At 32.3% G+C, this 22,718-nt stretch overlaps 1 protein-coding gene across 5 annotated transcripts in view; it reads left to right on the top strand.

Moving 5' to 3' along the window:
* Positions 1–22,718, top strand: part of LOC114333446 (uncharacterized) — a 346,961-nt gene that overhangs the window by 193,641 nt on the left and 130,602 nt on the right. Inside the window, exon 1 of one of the 5 annotated variants that reach the window (XM_028283320.2) lies at positions 17,952–18,108. The exons of 3 other annotated variants lie outside the window; for them this stretch is intronic. The gene's annotated coding sequence lies outside the window, so the exon portion shown is untranslated. Of the gene's footprint in view, positions 1–17,951; positions 18,109–22,718 lie in introns of those variants that run through there. One more of the 5 variants, XM_050663624.1, reaches the window with a different exon arrangement.

Genomic DNA, 22,718 nt, shown 5'->3' with positions numbered 1-22,718 from the left:
TTTTGGGTTGCGGCGTGCGTGGTAAACGATTAAAATAAGTTTCAAACTAATAATTTCAAAAGGGTTTCGTTGCAGTTTCGTTTCACCGTATGTGCTGCGCCTTAATGTCAAAATTACTATCACATGCTTAATTAAAACTTGGATGAAAGTGCAATATTCAAAGTTTGCATTCTCCATATAAATTACCACAAAATTTCCTAGTAATAACAAATATTTTACCAATTATTTAACAAAAAAGCTGTGACCTATGATACGCAATATTGCCGCATTGGATTTCACTTTTTACAGATGAATCCCGTATTTTTATTACAAAAAACAAATCTAATAATCATAATCCTAATAAAAGGTTAATAACATTTAAAACAACAGAAGCGGATAATCTTCCGACATCTTGGGTCAAAGGTGCCGGTGAAATCAGATTTTTACAACCAACTTTGCATAAAATATAGAAAATTATATTTCTATGGCGAGCGTGTTGATTACAGTATTAGAACCCGTTCACATGACAGGCGCTTAACGCGCGTTTTGATAACGCGCGATTACAACTACATTCATTTTATTTGAGGCCGTCCACATGCCAACGAGCGTTTTAATGACTTACGGGGCTATCCTAGTGTAAAAGGACGAAATTCGTATACTTTTTTTGGGAATTTCTTAAATAAAAGTACTGTGCCAATTGTTTTGAAAATTTGTATGAGCATTTATTATAAAAAGAAGTATACGTAAAACAATTTTCATTAAAAATATTGAAAATTAAACGATTTATGCGCCATCTACTGGCACCGTGAAAATAAAAACATAGCTCCACTGCTGCAGTGATTCTTGGGACCAGTAGATATCCTGAAACATAAAGTTCCAAAGTTATTATTGAAATATATGTTATTTTCTATACCATCAACTAGGATTTTTGAAAAATATTAAATCACTTGCGAAAGGCACTTTGCCGAAACAGCTGTAGTAATAACATAGTTGTAATAAATTTTGTGGAAGTATAGAAAACAAACGTTTTTCAGTGTTTTATTGTGAGAAAAAATATTAAAATTTGGAAAAATGAGGAAGTGTTGAATTTCTTTTTTAAATTAGCTAAAACATTTTTCAGTTTCAAAAACCGCCAAATTGACATTTTTTATCTGATCAAAAAACCCCTAGTTGATGGTATGGAAAATAACTTATCTTTCAATAATAACTTTGAAATTTTATGTTTCAGGATCTCTGTTATGTAGTCTCAATTACTGCAGCAGTGGAGCTATGTTTGTATTTTTACGGTGCCAGTAGATGGCGCATAAATCGTTTAATTTTCAATATTTTTTTATGAAAATTGTTTTACGTATACTTCTTTTTGTAATAAATGGTTATGCAAATTTTCAAAACAATTGGTACTGTACGTTTTATTTTAGAAATTCCCAAAAAAAAGTATATGGATTTCGTACTTTTACACTAGGATAGCCCCTTAAAGCATGTGAACGGTTTCACATAAAATGTATGTAGTTGTAATCGCGCGTTAAGCGCTTGTCATGTGAACGGGCTCTTACTTGTAATATTTATTACTTGTCTAAATTTTATATAAAATATAAAAGAAAACAGTTTGCAGTATGTTTAAGCAACAAATATATACATATCAAGGTAGAAATTTTTACTTTAATTACTTTAATTCATTACACAGGTCCACATCTGGACTTTTATTTATGATTATTATATTATTAAATCGTTTTACTTTGTATATTTTTTATTTTTATACGTTGTACGACATCGGAGTCGATAAAAGATATTCTCAAATTATAGAAGCTATTTATTGGAATCAAACAGCAATCGTAAAGACCAATTATTGTTACACGTCAAAGCCAATTGAAATATAATGAGGTGGCAGACAGGCTTGTGTGCTATCACCAATACTGCTTAACGTTTACTCGGAGGTACCTAATATTTGCGAACGCTTTATCGCGCTCTTTAGAAGGTATCAGGATAAACGGACAAAGAGTAAATAAAATCCGCCGTGCAGATGGCACTGTTTTAATGACTGATTCGGACCATAATCTCCAGATACTGTTAAAGAGGGACACTAAGAGTTGTAAAAAATGGGGATGAAGATCAAAACCAAAATTATGAAAATATGAAAGAACAAAAATTTACAACTTCCAATTAGTCCAGAGTAATAAGGATTTTCTCGGGACACTCAAAAATTCAGGTAGCTGACTACTTTTTTAGTTATTGTAGACCTATAACAAGAAAACCTATATGTTTCCTGCCTAGAGTTCGCGTCCGTTTTTTAATTATTAACAATTTAGTGCAAAAATCGCGATTTTTTAGATTTTTTGCACTACATTCAAAAGCTAAATAGTTGACATAAAATTACAAAATTCAGTTTTTTAGAACATTGAAAAACCTTCAAAATGCCGATTTTTGAAAGTTAAAAAGCTAATTTGTTGCTACGCAAACTGCAAAATAAGTGAAAATCGTTATATGTTAATAACTTTTACTAAAACTACCTTAGAACTTTAGTGTTTCACACAAAGTTGGGTATTGGCGTACTTAACAAACCTTCAAAATTTGAGACCGATTCATTAATTAGTTTAAGAGTTATTCTATTTGTTTATCCCAGAGACCTTTATTTTGCAATAAGATAAGACAGAAAATAATGAAGATGGGGCAATTCTGAGTATGCCAAATAAAAGTAGAAAAGTAATAGTAACAAAATGTATTAAAAAAGATAAAAAAATAATTAATATAGTCAAAAATCCTAATGCCAAATTTTTGAAATTTTGTAGTTTATAAACATTTAGAATAAATTTAAAAATGTTGTCCGTAGAAACAATATTTTTATATATCCGAAAATATAGTATTTTAACACGAATTTTCAAATAAAAAAATTTAGCCTGGGTTCATTTGGGACAAAGTTAGCCATATGTTTTTTTTTTTAATTCACAGCTAATTTGTTTATAATAATTAAGGAATCTCATTAATGCCATTTTAAATAATGGGATTTGCACAAACGATTACTAGGGGCAACCTACAAATCCACCGAGTTAAAATACCGAAAAAGCAATTTCAAACGAATATAATTTTCTGTATCTCCAGATCAGCTCAATGGATTTTGATCTTTCGTGTTTTAGTTTGTATGTAATTTCTACGTACATTACAAATATGTAATTTGTTTATGAATTTATTAATTAATAAACAGTCGTAATTTGTTAAACAATTCTTGAAAAAATATTTTTTTTACAAAAATCTATTTTTTTAATCATAGTGTCATTAATGATCATAGAAAGAGTTAAAGTACACTTTAATCTTCCGATGACCAACCTTTTTTTGTTACACGGATGACCAAGGGGGGAGAAATGACCCCAGGTCAAAAATGTCAAAAAGACAACAAAAAATGAAGTTTTTTTTATGGCATGGACTTTATGTCATTCAGCCAGTCACAACATGAGTATTAGTGTCATGTGTAGTGTGTATGTTGAGTAAGTGTCTTGTTACTTTGCAAAGTCGACGTCATTAGCGTAAAACTACTTGGAATTACACATAATAGACGGTATTTTACTAAACATCAACTTCAGAATATATTTTTTATTCGTAAAATATAGGGAATTTTTTTATTTCAAAGTATGAGGATATCTAGAATGATATTAAAGTCAAATAAAAAATAATGAGTTAAAAATTGAAAATACTTTTGAATTTATTAAAGAAAAACATACGCTGGTTTCACAATTTCCCCCGCTTGGTCATCCGAAGGTTAATAAATAAATGATTTTTATTAGATACTCATTTATTGAAGATAATTTATTTATTATAGTATACCTTAACTTTTTCTATGATTAATAACGATAGTATGATTAAAATCATGGATTTTTGGGAAAAAATTATTTTTTCAAAAATTGTTTAAACAAATTAGACTGTTTATTAATTAATAAATGTCTAGACAAATTGCATATTTGTAATGTACAGAAAAATTACATACGAATTAAAAAAAGAACGATCAAAATATATTCAGTAGATCCCAAGATATAGAAAATGATAGTAGTTTTAAGTTTAGTTGCCTTTTTTAGTTTTTGAACTCTTGCATTTGTCGGCGCCCAGCTCCCCCTTCACTTACCACGACTAGTCAACAATTGAACTACATTTTTAAAAATTCGTGTAAAATACCAGCGTTTCTAATATGTAAAATGATTTTTTCTACGCACAATATTTTTGAAGTTATTCTGAACGTTTATAAACTACAAAATTTCACAAATTTGGCATTAGGATTTTTGACTATATTAGATAATGTTTTTATCTTTTTTAGTACATTTTGATAGCATCAGTTTTCTACTTTCATTTGGCATACGCTGAATTGCCCTATCTTCATTATTTTCTGTCTTACGTTATTGCAAAATAAAGGTCTCTGGGATAAACAATTAGAATAACTCTTAAACTAATTAATGGATCGGTCTCAACTTTTGAGGGATTGTTAAGTACCCCAATACCCAACTTTGGGTGAAACACTAAAGTTCTAAGGTAGTTTTAGTAAAAGTTATTAACAAATAACGATTTTCACTTATTTTGCAGTTTGTGTAGCAACAAATTAACTTTTTAACTTTCAAAAACCGGCATTTTGAAGGTTTTTTAATGTTCTAAAAAATTAAATTTTGTAATTTCATGTCAACTATTTAGCTTTTGAATAAGGTGCAAAAATCGAAAAAATCGCGATTTTTGCAATAAATTGTTAATAATTAAAATATGGACGTCAACTCTAGGCAGGAAATAGGTAGGTTTTCTTCCTATAGGTCTACAATAACTAAAAAAGTAGTCAGCTACCTGGATCTTTGAGTGTCCCGAACATGGTCTATTCCTAGCTTATTACCCTGGAGTAAATATGTGAACCACCAACAGGTTGAATACGTAGACGAATATAAATATCTTGGCCGCTGATTCAACAATCAACTTGATTATAAACAAGAAGTCAAAGCGAGCATAGAGGTAGCCCGACAATGATTTATCAAAATGAAAAGCTTATTTTGTAACAGTAGCAGAAAACGACATCAGATCAGCCTAAGCCAAGCCGCACACCAAAGAAACATGAAGCGAAAAACATAAAACATGAAACGAAAAACATATTTCATGAAAAGAAAACACTGCTAAACAAATCTCAAAGTCCGCCTACCAATGAAACGAGTGTGATTCATGCTCATGACACATTTTTATTTTCGGAGAGTTTAATAAATGGCCGGACATATATTTGTTTAGCAATGGTTTATTTCCATGAAACGTAATTTACGTTTCATGTTTCTTTGATGTGCGGCCTGCCTTAGATGTCGTTTTCTGCATTGCTAGATATGGCCAATACTTTTGTATGGAACGGAGGCCTGGACGCTCAACATAACGCTGATGAATAAGATACGCCTTTGAACTTTCAGTTTATAGAAGAATCTTGAAAATACCTTGAACAACCCACACCACCAACGAAAATGTTCTGAGGAGGATAATAATACAATATCTACAAGAGTTGGGATTGGATGCCAAGGACATAAGAGTTATCGCTAATCTTACTGGAACCAGACAGCAATAGTACGTCTTCAAAATTTCGACTAAACGGAAGATTTCTCAATAAAAAAGGGAGTACTTCAAGGTTGTATACTTGTTCCATTGTTGTTTAACTCATACGTAGAAAAAGCATTCGCAGAAGCAGTTACAGACTCTAATATTAAAGTAAATGGCATATTTATTAACATTAGGTATACGGCTGATACAGCGATAGTGGCAGATAAGATCGAATATCTTTAATGTCTTTTAAATGATCTAACTCTTGCAAGTGAAGCTTTGGGTTTGAAAATAAATATTAATAAGAAGACAAAAACAATGATTATAGGTAGAAATAATTACCCAAATGCTAAGATATACATATGTATGTAATTGGAAAAGAGCATGTTAGACAGTTTACATACTTGGGTTATCTGCTAAACGATGGTTGGAACACTGAGACTGAAATAAAGAGCAGAATAGAACAAGTCAGAAATGCTGTTGTAAAACTTCGTAAAGGACCCCGCAACACTCCTTATGGAAAAGTGGTCCCGATCAAATTTAACGAAACTTTGGTCAATGATAGTTCTCATTGAGCAGATTAAAAAAGTCCATGGCACCTAGGTCTGAAAAACTACTTTTCTCGAGCTACAGCCTTCTGAAGTTTTTAAATTCAGGTAATACTCGGTTTACGTTAAGTTCACTAATTCACGGTCAAGTGAATGAAAATATCTATTATTGAAAGAGGACAGACTTATTTTCTTCATGCATATTTGGGTGCTGCATATGAATTCGTGGTCAAAAATATATGCATCGTATTTTAGTCTTCAGAAAACCTCAAAAAGTCCTCACAAAACTGAAGAAGTGCGATAGAAAATGTGCTGCTAGATTGACATAAAAATTATCATGTTTTCATGAATGGTTCACACTTATCCAATACCAGCATAGCTGCAGTTCTACCTTATCTTTAGAAAACTACTGAACAGTGGCGGATCTAGGGGGAATATGGGAATTCCCCCGTAACACGGTCCAGAATTAAAGAAAAAATTGTTGAAACATGAAAACTATATTATTAGCTGACATGAAACTTACTACACACATACAGATTCAACCCAATTAACTCGACAGTTAGGAAAATTAAGAGAACTTATTGCACATAAGTTATCTATGTATTTTATGTAGTATGGGTTTATCTATTTTATGTACGTTGGGGTTGATGTTTTATTGGAAGTCGCCCCCACCCCCAAGACAAATGTTCCGCCACTGCTACTGAAGCATCTTCAGTGAACTGAGGAACAACCACAATAAGTGCTGCCAGAGCAGCACAAGACATCTCACGTTTTCACGCATGCAGAATAGAGTGCCTCTATGTATGCCGACAAAACATAAGTTTTGGAAATAGCCTAGATGGTTTGCAAAAAATAATGCCCCGCTTATCAGATATGAGTAGAAATAATGGACTTGATCTCAATACGAAAAAAAAAAACAAAGTACATACATGGTAGTAAGTAAACGCCAAATATTAATTACAATCTTCTATGGAAAGTCGGGTTTTGTCATCTTCGACTATTTGTACGTTAAGATTTTACTGATTTCGGTTAAATGCATCATATGCCGTATTAACTATCCTGTCGTATCCAGTCTTTCTTTATAAATGTGTTTGCTCGGCTCCATCTCGTTCATTCTCCCTAAGTGGCCTAGCCACCAAGTGGCCTAGCCACCACAGCCTGCTTATTTTGATGGATCTACCAAACTACATTGATGTATAGGTACGTGAAAACGTGAGAAGTCTTGTGCGACTCTAGCACCACTAGTTATGGTTGTTCCTCAGTTTTCTAAAGGCGCTTCATTAGCAGTGGTGGATCTAGACACTTTCCCTTGGGGTAACTTCCAATGAAACACCAACCAAAAGACATATAAAAAAGATAAACCCAAACTGCTTAAACGACATAGGTGCCATAGTTCTCTTTATTTTCCTAACTGTCCCGTTAATTGGGTTTAAATTGTCTCTGTAGTAAGTTTTATGTCAGATAATATATGTTTTATGTTTCAAAAATGTTTTCTTTAATTCTGGACCGTGTTACTGGGGAATTACCCTATTCCACCCTAGATCCGCCACTGTTCAGTAGTGTTCTAAAGATAAGGTGGAACTGCAGCTATGCTGGTATTGGATAAGTGTGAACCATTTATAAAAACATGATAATATGTCAATCTAGCACCACATTTTCTATCGCACTTCTTTAGTTTTCTGAGGACTTTTCAGGGGTTTTCTGAAGACTAAAATACGATGCATCTATTATTGACCACGAATTCATATGAAACACGCAAATATGCATGAAGAAAATGAATCGGTCTTCTTTCAATACTAGATATTTTCATTCACTTGACCGTGAATTAGTGCACTTAAAGGGTCGTTTAAACACAGCTATAAATCAAACAACTTATCAAGGTCAATCGGGTTGTTGCAACTTAACATTGTGTGTAAACGGTGCATCGCACGACTTATCACAGTTGGAGTTGGGTTGAAGTTGGTATCGGATTGAATCAACTTGGATTGATTCGTCGTGTCTAAACGGTACAGCGATTTATCATTGGAGTTGGGTTGCATCAGTTTAGGAGAATCTTACCGAATTAGAATTTATTTACATATCCAATTAAATGTATAGGGTGATTGATTAGTCGGGTAAGGCTACGTAGATCCGTTATAGTAATAAATAATAATTATATAAGTATATAGATCCAATAAAAGTTAATAACAAAAATTGTAGCCAACTTTGAGATTCACATTTCAAAATTAATTAGAATGTTACAGAGGGTGTTCGATAACATAGTGGCAGACCTAACTTATGTTTTTTTTAAATGGAACACCCTGTATTTTATTTTATATTCAAAATCTTCTTAACTTCGCCATTACAAATGTATAAAGGATTGTTATGTTATACAGGGTATTTTACAAAGTTATAACCAATTTTATACGAAAATTGTAACAAGTTAATTCATTGTATAAATAAAAATAAGCACAAAAGCAATGGATTATTGATGCCATATTTTTTTATTTATTATCAAAATTTTCATAAATTATTATTCTTCTTCTTCTTTTTGTATAGACATGACTGTCTGTTTTTTCAATGTGCCTCTAGTAAGTTGTCGTTCAATCGTTTTCGTGGTCTTACCACTGATCGTCTGCCTATTGGGAAGCCGTCTCTCGCTGTCCTGCCTACTCTGTTGTCATTCGGCTTATGTGGTCATTCCATTCTATTCTTCTGTTTTTTACCCTGTCTTCTGTCGTATATCTGCACTTCCAGCTCTGTCCCATAGAGTCTCACCATCGATTTTTTCGAAGGGTTTTCATCTCCGCTGTTTCGAGCAATCTTTTTGTCCTCTCTGTGTCGGGTCGTGTTTCTGCCGCGTATGTCATTATTGTTGTGATGACTGTTTTGTAAATTCTGCCTTTCACATCTTTTCCGATATTTTTATTTCTCCATATTGTGTCATTCAGGCAACCTGCGGCTCTGTTTGCTCTATTAACTTGATCTTCCACTTCTGTTTCGAACCTTCCGTAGCTAGATAGTGTGATGTCTAGGTATTTAAACTCTTAAATCTTAAATCTTATTGGATCTGCTGTTATAACCATGCATTTTGTATTTTTTGGGGAAATTAATATGCTAAATTTTCTGGTGGTTATGTTAAATTGGTGCAGAATACGTTGTAAATCATCTTCATTTTGAGAGATTAGTATTGCATCGTATGCATAGCAGATTATTTTGAGTTGTTTGTCTCCCATTTGGTATCCTTTTTTAGTTCTTACTTTTTTTATTATTTCGTCCATGATCAGGTTGAACAATAAAGGACTCAATGAATCCCCCTGTCTTATCCTATTGCCGGCTTCAATTAGGTCAGTTAGTTCATCTTCCACTTTTACTTTTATTGTGTGGTTCTGGTAGATGTTTTCGATCGTTTTAATTATTTCTAGAGGTACCTCTCTCGAGTATAACAAATGGATAAAGTCCCTTAATTTGACCATGTCAAATGCTTTCTTAAGGTCCACGAAACATAAATATGCCGGTTTGTTGTATTCCAACGATTTCTCTTGAACTTACCTCATTATAAATACAGCGTCAGTGCATGACCTTCCTGACCTAAAACCTTGTTGTTCTTCTGCTAATGGTATAATTTCAGTCAATTTGCTTGTTATCACTTTGGTTGTTAATTTTAATGTCGTGTTTAATAAGGTAAGTCCTCTATGATTCTCCGGGTCCGATTTTTCTCCTTTTTTGAAGGGAGGTATTAGAATGCTTGACCTCCATTGTTGTGGATGCTTGATCTCCATTCTTCTGTTTTGTTCTATTATGTTTTGTATTAGTTTTAATAGTTGTTTAGTTAGATCTTGTTCTCCGTACTTTAGGAGTTCGTTCGTATATCAATATCATAAATTATGGATACTGCTAATTTTCTTTATATTGAATACAGGGCGAGTCAAAACGCAGCTACCTACATTTTCTCAGTAATTTTAAATGGAACACCATGTATTTTATATCACTATCAAAAAGTATCATTACCGTACTTTAATTTTTATAAAACATTCCCTATGTCTAAATTTATTAGTTTTCGAGATATTTTCATTTTTCAGAGCAAATTATTAATTACGGGTCCAAATTTTGAGTAAGCCATGACTGAATTGTCTAAAACTAACAATTTACGATTTAGTACTGATTTATCAATCTGGTAATAAATATAACAATGTAGCAAATAAAGAAAGAAAAATAATTTATTTATTATAAATTTTGCAAAAAAAAACAAACACAAAACAAACATTTTGTGAAAACAAATAAAAACTACTTTTTTATGTAAATGTACCAATGTAACAAATAAAGAACGAAAAATAATTTATCACAAAAAATTTTTAAAAAAAGACATGAACACAAAACACATTTTTGAAAAAAATTAAATATTTTAAATATTTATGTAATTACAAAGTTGTTCAAAATGACCGCCTGTCTTATGCATTTCTAAAAACGGTCATTGAATGAGTTACTTACACTACGAAGCATTTGTAAATTAACACTTCGAAATACACTTTTTATTCTATTTTTCATCTCATCTCTTGTTGTTGGAGGCATTTTATAACCTTCATTCTAAAAGTAACCCCAAAAAATCAGTCCAGTTTATTAAATTCTGGTGATCTGGGTAGCCACGCTACTGGTCCATTGAAAAATGAAAATATCTCGAAAACTAATAAATTTAGACATAGGGAATGTTGTATACAAATTAAAGTACGGTAATGGTACTTTTCAATAGTGATATAAAATACAGGGTATCTCATTTAAATTTTACTGAGAAAATAATGTATGTACTTGAGTTTTAACTCACTCTGTATTAGATATAAAGTAAATTAGCAATATCAATCATTTTTAAAATTTTTGATAATAAATAAAAAAATATGGCATCAACAAACCATTGCCGTTGTGCTTATTTTTATTTATACAGTGAGTTGAACTTGTTACGATTTTCATATAAAATTGGTTATAACTTTTAAAGTAACAAGATCTATTTGTTTAGGATGAAAACTAGTTAAAATTTATTGAAGGGTCTAAAATGCACACAATGCTCCCTACCCTCTTCAACTTGTTGTGGTCAATCACATCGCGATAAATCACATCAACTTATCGCAGCGTCTAAACAGCGTTTCAACTTGTCATCACAACTAGTTGCTGTGACTTATCGCTGTGTTTAAACGAAGCTTAATATAAACGGAGTACCTGCATTTAAGAACTTCAGAAGGCTGTAGCTCAAGAACAGTAGTTTTTCAGACCTAGGTGCCATGTACTTTTTTAATCTACTTATCATCATCACCGGCTTTCATGGTCTGGAAATAAGCCCCTTCGACCATACTCCATGTGTTGATGCTCTACCTATCTAAGAGTAGATAGGGGTGTGAAGTGTGTTGTCTGCAAAGCTGATTATAACATCTTTATTCCATTTTATAACCGTACGTTATATTCTGCAACTAGTTTGCCAATTCACGGCGTTTCTCAGTATTGAGGTTTCACCTCGTATTCTTACATTTGTATTTTAAGAAGGGTAGGTAGTAATTACACAGTTTTTAGGTTTGAAAACAAAGAACTGCAGCACAGTATTCTAGTTAAAGGCATATATGCCTGCAAAGAAGGCCACATGGCCGTCACGGCGTAGGCCGAAGCCCGCACGACGCACGTGTGGTGCTCGTAAGAGTCGAAGAAACTAGAGAGGCCGTCGGTAGAGATTCGCCACCTTTTATAGTTTTGAATCACTACCGACAACAAAGAAACGTGAGGGTGGAGCCTAGGCCGTGCACAAACGAGTGTCATTGGTTAAATGAACCCTGTTGGTGACATACTCATTGAGACCTATCATTGACCGAAGTTTCGTTAAATTTGACCGGGACCACGAGTGTTGCGGGCTCCTTTCTGACTGATCGCAAGTTGGCCTGAAGTACTATTCGTTGCAAGATATTTCGGATTTAATCAGATTTATCATTTAGTAAAGTACCTTTAAACTTTGGATATAATTTAAAATTGAGCCTAATCTGACGAAAGACTAAGGGTGACTATTCGTTACAGCATTAAGGGAGTACAATCATTTTGTGCTTGATATCGATCCAGTCTCTTAATCTGGGGAATTCCATCCGAATTATCTTGCAACGGATAGTACAAGATACTAAAGTGTTTCATTCAGCCTGTTCCATTGTATGGAATGGAGGATATAAGCCAGATCCATTAACAAACTTAAAATTTTTGAATTCTTCAATGCTTATAATATTATAGGACAGAGTCAGAAATGCGGAAGTATTGAGGAAAGCGGGCTTCCAGGATAGGACACTTTTTGATTATGTAAAAAGTAAGAAGACTGCATATTTAGGACACATATTATGAGGAGAACGATACATTTTTCAGCAACTAGTACTAGAAGGAAAGATAGAGGGTAAGAGGGATCTAGGACGTAAAAAGATGTCATGCTTGCGTAACATTAGTCAATGGAAAAGAATCCTCAATTATCAAATGCTTCTTAATGTAGTCCAGAGAAATAAGGTTTTTGTCGGGACACTTGAGCAGCCAAGTTGCAAATGGGTTTTTTGGGTACTATAGACCTAATACATTATAAATACAAAAATGCCCGTCACAGTTTGGACGAGAAACAGTTATTAACAAATAAGGGTCAAAAATGGCAGTTGTTTCGTTTAAATCGCTACAGGTAAAAATAGGGTAATTAAATATCTTATTTATAATATTCTTCTTTTTGTAGATGAGCCAAGGTTTAAAATGACACTTTTTGAATTTTGGTCCGATCCTTTTTTATTTCGGAAAGTGCAAAATAAGACTAAAATTTCAAAAATAAAAAATGTGCTATAACTTTTGCGAAAATGGCCTTAAGACTTTCATATTGCACGAAAAGTTGAGTCAAACATTCCGTATAATGCACAAAAATTTTTAAGACGATTCTTCAATTCGACGCACCCATCGAACAAGGTTGTAACTCAAGTTACATCTATTTTCAGATTTCAACACAGTCGAATTCAGCAAAAGATTGCGCACACGTCAATATAAGCGACATAGTTTAATTTTCAATAGTTTGGCTAATACTCCATTGAAAAAAGTTGTATTTTAACTTACGTGTGCCATTTTAGTGTGAAAAAGGCAGTAACACTGGATACTCCCTATGTTAAATATTTACTTTGTTTATACTTGACGATTAACAAGGTTGTTAAATGAGTTACAACTTTGTTGCACGTATGTTTAAGGTACTAGTACACTTTAGAAGACCAAAAATAAGCATTTTTTCAAGACTTTTTTCTCAGAACCTTTATTAAAAATGAACATAAAACTTTTTACATATTAATATCTGTTTTGTAAAGAATAAACAAAATATATCTTTTTTTATTTGTGTACTTACACTAATATTGTAGAGGGCGCCAAAGTCGAGGCCTCGAAAAAAAGTAGCTCCGATGGCGGACAGTTAATCTCAGGATTGGGATCTCTGAAAGAAAAAAATCGTACGGCATTTGAAAAATGAAGGATTGTTACATGACAATTTACCACCATTAGTGAAGAATTTCTCAAAAGAAAGATTTTACGGAAATTTGAAAAAATTTTGTGAAAAAATCGCCCGTTTTTGTTCAGTTTTTCACGGATAAAAAATATTTATCTTTTATTTTTTGATTAAGTTGTGATAAATTGTCACGTAAGAAACCTTCCTTTTTCAAATGCCGTACGATTTTTTTGTTTCGGATATCCCAATCCTGAGATTAACTGTCCGCCATCATTTTTCGAGGCCTCGATTTTGCGCCCTCTACAATATTAGTGTACGTGCATAAATAAAAAGAGATATATTTTTTATGCTCTCTAAGAGTTAGAGATTAATATGTAAAAAGTTTTATGTTCATGTGTAATAAAGTTTCTGAGAAAAAAATTCTTGAAAAAAATGATTATTTTTGGTCCTGTAAAGTGTACTAGTACCTTAATTGATAAAGTATTTAAACATATGGTGTATCTTATAAGTCAATTTATCGAAATGAAAATAAAAAAAGGATTTAAGGACTTTTTTCCATTTTGATAGTTGCGGTGGACAAAATAAATATAGAATAGTTTTTGCTAAATACTTCTATATAGTGAGACAGTGTAATATTACCATTACACATGTATTTTTCGAAATAGCACATTCACAAAACTAGGGTGATTCAATGCCATGCCCTTATAGAAAAACGGAAAAAACATTAAGTCGTATATGCTCCAGACCAATGGATAACCATGATACGATATGCCAAAGCATCAGGCAAGCCTAAATCCGTAACTGAATTAAATCAGAACCAAATTCTAAATTTTAAAGTATTTAAGGACACACATGTTAATTTTGAAGTAGATATTAATAGTAAAAGACTAAAGTAATCAAGTAAAATGGTTTAGAATTAAACATTTACAGATATGCAATAAAAATGCGAAAAATCTGAGATATTTTATACCACGATTTTTTCATAGTGATAGAATATTATTGTTATTGTAAAATTTATAATTTCCAATTAAAATTGTGAACACTGTTAGTTGATATTTTGTTTAAATACCCCATAAAAATTCATTTTCTCCTAGCTATATTGCAAATAACTCAAAACATACAACCTTTTAATAGTTAAACGGGAAAAATAATTAACACAGAGAGTGTAAAATGGTTGTTAGGCGACTTACAACCTTTTTCTACGAATACTCATGTTTAATCTCAAGCTTGTATCTCGATCAAACTCAAGATTTTCAATAGTTATTAAAATTACAAAACATACATCTCACAGTAATCCCTTATTATGATATAAATATCATATCACATTAGTGTAAAAGAGTCTAATCATTTCGCTACAAATTTTAAAAAAGTCATGTTTTCGTTTTTTGCCTCTCCTGTAAAATCGCTAAAACTGAGTTACAACCTTGTTCGATGGGGGTGTCGAATTAGTTTAAATTTTATTCAATTTGTTTATCGCAAAGAGCTTTTTTTCGCAATGTTATTGTTCAGTAAATAATAATAATGACATAGCAATTCTGTTAAAACCACATGCAAGAATAATAGTTATAGTTTTAAAGTATTGAAAAAAATCGTTAAAAAGTCGTTTTTATCACCCCGAAAAAAGTTTAGTAAAATAGAGTCATTTTTGGCTTCTAAACAATTTGAATAACTTTGTTAATATGGACTATAGAGTAAATCTACTTTAGGATTTCAAAAGCTGGTCTATTTTTATACGAATTTTCAGAAAAAAAACTTTTTGCCAAGGTTAATTAGGTTCAAAGTTAGCCACTTTTATTATTTAATTCGCAGTTACTTCTATATACATCAAATTCTCCTGTAACAGTGTTAGTTACCATACTACTCCGAGACGGTTTGGCCGATTTTTATAAAATTTTACACGTTTATCCTGTATTCCGTCGAAGAAGTTTTAATCTATTTTTTATACCCATAAGTTATAAGGGGGGTTGCCCCCTGACATTTTTTTTTATTTTTTTTTTTGGACATTATCTAATTTTATATGATGTAGAATTAAAAAATACATACAAAACTCAATTTTCACTCTTCTATCACCAACTCCTATTTGTTAATAGCCATCTATGTATTTACATCTATAAAATTCTCCTGTCACAGTGTTAGTTTCCATACTCCTCCGAGACCGCTTGGCCGATTTTTATGAAATTATATATGTATATTCGGTAGGTCTTAGAATCGGTCGTAATCTATTTTTCATATCCCTGAGTGATAAGGGGAGTTCCCCCTAACATTTTGTAATGTTAGGTGGGGTTGTGTGTACATAACGTACTCTATAAGACTACGAGTACATACAAATTAAAAAAATTATGATCAAAATCCATCAACAAGTTCCAGCGATATTAATTGCAGCATATTTTTGCAGAATCAGTTTCATTTTTTGAGTACACGTATTTTTAAAGCTTTATTAACCACTCTGTTGAGGTTCAAAGTTTACTCAAACTTTTACATCTTCAACTTCAAAAATGCTCTAGTTAGGTTGCTTAATTGTTATAAACAAAGTAGCCGTCAATTAAGAAAAAAAAAAGTGGCTAACTTGGACCGTAATTAACCTAGGCGAAAAGTTTTTCTTTGAAAATTTGTATAAAAATACCAGTTTTTCAAATTCCATTGTAGTTTTAGCCTACAGTCAATATTAACAAAGTTATTTTAGTAAAATGTTTTCTGAGTGACAAAAATGACTTTTTAATGATTTTTTTAAATGCGTTGAAAATATGACTATTCTTCTTTCATGTTGTTTTCACAGAATTGCTGTATCATTATTATTTTCACCGCTTGGCCGATTTTTATGAGATTATATATGTATATTGGGTAGGTCTTAGAATCGGTCGTAATCTATTTTTCATATCCCTAAGTGATAAGGGGAGTTCCCCCTAACTTTTTGTAATGTTAGGTGGGGTTGTGTGTATATAACGTACTCTATAAGACTACGAGTACATACAAATTAAAAAAATGATGATAAAAATCCATCAACAAGTTCCAGCGATATTAATCGCAGCATATGTTTGCAGAATCGCAGTTTCATTTTTTGAGTGCACGTATTTTAGTAATTCCCCTCCACCGACCACGAATTAATTCCGTTCGGACGCCATTTTTAAAGCTTTATTAACCACTCTGTTGAGGTTCAAAGTTTACTCAAACTTTTACACATAACCTATATATCTTCAACTTCAAAATGGCTCTAGTTAGGTTGCTTAATTGTTATAAACAAAGTAGCCGTCAATTAAATAAAAAAAGTGGCTAACTTTGACCGTAATTAAACTAGGCGAAAAGTTTTTCTTTGCAAATTCGTATAAAAATACCAGTTTTTCAAATTCCATTGTAGTTTTAGCCTACACTTAATATTAACGAAGTTATTCAAATTGTTTATAATCCAAAAATGACTCTATTTTAGTAAAATGTTTTCTGAGTGATAAAAATGACTTTTTAATGATTTTTTTAAATGCGTTGAAAATATGACTATTCTTCTTTCATGTTGTTTTCACAGAATTGCTGTATCATTATTATTTACTGAACAATAACATTGCGAAAAAAAGCTCTTTGGGATAAACAAATTGAATAAAATTTAAACTAATTGACGCATCGTCTTAAAATTTGTGCATTGTATGGACTGTTTGACTCGACTTTTCATACAATATGAAAGTCCTAAATTCATTTTCGCAAAAGTTATAGCAAATTTTTTATTTTCGAAATTTTAGTTTTATTTTGCAATATCCGAAGCAACAAATAATCGGACCAAAATTCAAAAAACGCTATTTTAAACCTTGGCTCATCTACTAAAAGAAAAATATTATAAATAAGACATCTAATTACCCTATTTTTACCTGTAGCGATTTAAACGAAAAAACTCTCATTTTTGACCCTTATTTGTTAATAACTAAATTTCTCGTCCAAACTGTGACGGGCATTTTTGTATTTATAATGTATTAGGTATATAGTACCCAAAAAACCCATTTGCGACCTGGCTGCTCAAGTGCCCCGAACATGGTATATTTTTGCCTTATTTCCCTGGTGTAATGTTACAAATGCTACAAATAGATTAATTTAATCCTGACTATCTTACAAGTCACCTGACAAGATAATGTACGGTGGACGCCTACGCAGAAATGCACGGCACTTTAAGAAGAAGAATATTAATATGAATAAATAGTGCCTATACATAGATAGATAAATGGTAGCTTTATTCACTATAGAGAACATCACTCAATTCAACAAAATATCCTTGGAACCAATTCGTATTTCCCCAAAAAATAAAACAAAATGTGAATTATAAAAATACCAATTCATATTATATACATACTTGTGATCAAATAATATTCGAGATATACGAGTACTAATCTGTAAATCAAGGAGCCATGTAGATTTTTATCTATATATGTATTGTAGAGGTTCACTTTTGGTTGTTGTAGATAAGTAAAATGACATGTTTATATGAAAATCAAACTAAAAGTGTTCTGTATGTTTTGGATTTTTTATTGCAGCTGGAACTTCATAAACACTTAAGGTGTATTGTTTAATTTGAAATCTACATATTGTGTCAACTGTGCTAATATTGATAATGTGAGTATTGATAAGTTTATTATGCAACTGTATGCTGTATCCAATATTTTTTATTTATTAAAACAGTTACTTCTACGTAGGTTTCTTTTTCGTAGTCACACTTGATTTTTCACAAACATAAATATATTTGAATAGTGTTTAGCAATATTAAATATTCTTGCAGTAAAAGTAAAACAAATATCATTGCGTGTCATATTTCCGTTGTCGTTACATTTCTAATCCGATTGCACAAGGATAGATTAATTAAAGATAGATTAATTAGGTTTTATTAGCTGGACCATTACAATGTATTAGATCACGATAGTAATGACGTAAATGTTTCACTTGCATATCTGTCTATAATCTTTTCCCATCCGTCTCCATTTAACCCTGTCATCCGTTTGTCTTTTCCACATTTTTGATCTACAACTTTCTTAATTAATATCTTCTCTAACACATTTGTGTTCAACCTGTAACATAATTTTCGGTGGATATGATGGTATTATTTATACTCACAGATAGTCCAGAGAAATGAGGTATTCCCGTGAATTTGATGGTCAGGTATATGACATTTTTTTTAGTTTTATGGACCTCGATAACTCAAACCTCTATTATTAAATTTCGTTTACCAGTGAAAAGTAAAGCATTTTGAACAAATTTGGAGGTAATTATTTGACTGTAACTGTAAAAAAACCTAAGAATCTTTATTTTCAGCATATGTTAATACCTATTGTAAAAAATGAATTTCAAGCTTGATATTTCGTGAAAAGTTCGGTCTTATCGTCACTTATCGTGTTAAAAATGTTAAAATGTCAGAGTGATTCATCAACCATTTATTCATCAAGCATTACATCCCTAGGGATTATAGCTAAGATTCAAAATTCTTTCCTCTGTTCTCTCTTTGGTCGATGCCACATTATGCGTTTTGACCGGATGCGGTGAAAACGCATCCGTTTCCAACGCAACCGGACCGACCTGTCACACTATGCGTTTAGTCTGGTGCAGTTTGTAAGCGCGGGCCGATGACTCAAAACGCATCCGTTTCCAACGCAACCGGAGCGATCTGTCACACTATGCGTTTTGACCGGATGCGGCGGAAACGCATCCGGTGAAAACGCATCCGTTTCCAACGCAACCGGACCGACCTGTCACACTATGCGTTTAGTCTGGTGCAGTTTGTAAGCGCGGACCGATGACTCAAAACGCATCCGTTTCCAACGCAACCGGAGCGATCTGTCACACTATGCGTTTTGACCGGATGCGGCGGAAACGCATCCGGTCAAAACGCATCCGTTTCCAACGCAACCAGACCGACCTGTCACACTATGCGTTTAGTCTGGTGCAGTTTGTAAGCGCGGACCGATGACTCAAAACGCATCCGTTTCCAACGCAACCGGACCGATCTGTCACACTATGCGTTTTCACCGGATGCGGCGGAAACGCATCCGGTCAAAACGCATAATCTGACATCGGCCTTAGGTCATCGTGTGTTTAAAAGGACATACTAAGATGTTTCTGTACGTAGTTGCAGAAATATAAGTAGTTATTAAAAACAAATAAAACGTCTTTATTTATCATAATATGGGTAACATATTCATAAATACAAACAAGGAAATAATAATATTTTTATAATATACAGTTGTAGCATATAATAGGTACTTTAGACTGGGTGTTTTCGTCAACTGGCATAATCAGTCGCTCTTTACCACGTATTGTAATTACATCATATATTTAAAAACCATTCTATAGTGCTTTGTTGTTTTTTAGCACCCGGTGTTCTCAAAATATTTTTCGCTCCTTTAATTTCACTTATTCGGCTATTGTATTCGTCACAGTTTAAAAATGATTTATTGTCATCACGTTTTGACTTGACTATTGCGTTTATATAATTATTAAAACGAGTGCGTAAATCGTTGATACCCATGATAACACTTATTAAATAAATTTACGAGTAATTTCAGCACGAAAACAATACACAATATACACACATGAAGTAAACAATAGTAAACCTACACTAACCTATCTTTTAGTCAACATTTCAACATTGACCGATTAACAACGGGCATTGTCGACATTGACCGGGCAATGATAGAAATGTTATCAAGAATTTAAAATTATCATCAATGTCCAGTTGCTATGGACAATAACGTTAATATCCGGCCATTGTCGACAATGACCAATTCAACCGGTCATTGTCGTTATTGGCCGGCCAATAACGTTATTGGCCGGATTTGCGTCATTGTCCGTAACATAAATATACACTGTGGGCCGAAATAAAGGAGTACATTTTTTAGTTGAAAATAACTTTTTTGTTTTGTGGGCCATTTAATTTCTTTTTGCAGGGCTAATAGCCTAACATATCCTCAATATGACTAAAAATTTAGAAGCACAAATAACGTACAGGGTCGGACTTATAAAAAATTTTATGTAACGGTGCATTTGAGCTCGTTGCAAATGAAAACTGTCTTGCTAAAATTGAACTGATATGCTCTTTTGGTAGGTTAATTATCCAGGACACTTCTGTAAAAAGGAAATTTTTCAAAATTACCGGATTCGCAAAATATCATTTTTTTTTATTAAATTATTTTTAAGCAATTTTTATTAAATTCGTCTGCGTCATAAATTGATAGCGCCATTTATTACACCCTGTTCAAAATTTTTCCAAACAAACTGCATTCTTTCTTTGAGCTGTTCGAGGGTTTCAAATTGTTGTCCGTCATAAAAATTTTGTTCGAAAATTCCCCAAATTGAATAGTCAGCCGGATTTAATTCTGGACTGTTAGGTGGCCACATCTCTGGCTCAATATAGTCCGGGGAATTTTCACTCAAAAATATCCTTGTATTGTGGAAAGTGTGTGAAGGAGCATCATCCTGCTGGAAAGTATAATCATAACATACTTCTTCAATTTCAGGTAATAAGTGCTGCAAGATTTGTTCTTGATATGTTTCTGAATTAAGTTTTACTCCGGCATCAACAAAAATCAGACGATATTTTCCCAACATCAATACTGCAACAGAGACCATTTCACCTTTTGAGAAATGACTTTTTTCAATTAAAAGATACTCTAAAGGAATTTCTCTCTTAAATTGTACGTCAGAATACACCGTATTATTTTGGGTATTTTTAGGAGGCCGTAAATAAAACATTTTTTCATCTGAAAACCATATTTTTCTGATGTCTTCACGAGAGCGGAATCTTATTAGTAGCAAATTACATCTTTCCAGTCGTTTTTCTCTTACATTGGCAGTAAGTCTTTGACAGTAAACTTTTTTAAATACTTTAAGATGGCAATCATCTTTAATGATTCTTAGAAATGATGTGGGGGAAATCCTAGTTTCTTTTGCGATTTTCCTTGTTCCAATAGATTAGCCAGGTTGCAAATTTCCTAAAACAACTTTACTCTAACAATATTTTCTTCATTTCTTGAGCTTCGCTTCCTTCCTCTTCTACTTTTATGTTCAATAGACCCATGAGTAAATGCATTTTTAAATGCATTTACAATTTTTCTTGCACCATAATTATATTTTTCACGGTAATATTTAATTAATATTCTGTCCTCTTTGCTTTAAAATGGCATTATGAACTGGCCAATTTACTTATGTAACTATAAATGTCAAACAAATTCCATGGCAATCTAGCAATCATGGCTTACTAAGTAAAATTGACATATTTGAGCGTTTGAGAAATTCTTAAGACATTTAACAAAAATTACTGCTAATATGTGGCAAAAACGATGGAATAGATGTAATTTAGTGTTTAGAGGGTTTCAGTCTGGTGAACATATTAGAAAAGTACTCGAATAAGATTTCATAATACAATTAAAAAATGATATTTTACAAATTTGGAATTTCTTTAAATGTTTTAACTATTTATAATGGGAAATAAGCCACAATATTATTAAAAAATGATTTTTATTAACGATTTGGGCGTCGAAACGTTAATAAAAATCATTTTTTAATAGGTAGTATTTTGTATTTTGACAACGGCACCCGATTTGGGCGTCGAAACGTTAATAAAAATCATTTTTTAATAATATTGTGGCTTATTTCCCATTATAAATAGTTAAAATTGTAAAAATGCCACAAGAAAATAGCTTCAGAACAACATCTTTAAATGTTATGGCGAAGGCGTGTTCTGAACATTATTTAAATAAAAAAATAATATTTTTCGAATCCGGTAATTTTGAAAAATTTCCTTTTTATCGAAGTGTTCTGGATAGTTAACCTGCCAAAAGAGCATACATATCAGTTTAATTTTAGCTAATACAGTTTTCATTTGCAACTAGCTCAGATGCACCGTTACATAATTTTTTTTATAAGTCCGACCCTGTACGTTATTTGTGCTTCCAAATTTGCAGTCATGTTGAGGACATATTAGGCTATTAACCCTGCAAAAAGAAATTAAATCGCTAAAAACCCAAAAAAATTATTTTCAACTAAAAAATGTACTCCTTTATTTCGTCCCACAGTGTAGATACTATTATACCTCTATTCCAATTCCAATCGTCTGGTAGTATGTTTTGTGTACAAATTTGTTGTATTAGCTGGTTTATTTCTTTATGTAATTCTCTTCCTTCGTATTTTATTAATTCCACTGCTATTTAATTCTCTCCTGCTGCTTTTCCGTTTCG

This window comes from Diabrotica virgifera, chromosome 10 (assembly GCF_917563875.1).
Source record: "Diabrotica virgifera virgifera chromosome 10, PGI_DIABVI_V3a".
Lineage (NCBI taxonomy): Eukaryota > Metazoa > Arthropoda > Insecta > Coleoptera > Chrysomelidae > Diabrotica > Diabrotica virgifera.
The sequence above is the reverse complement of the archived record's forward strand: the minus strand, read 5'-3'. Positions and strand labels throughout refer to the sequence as shown.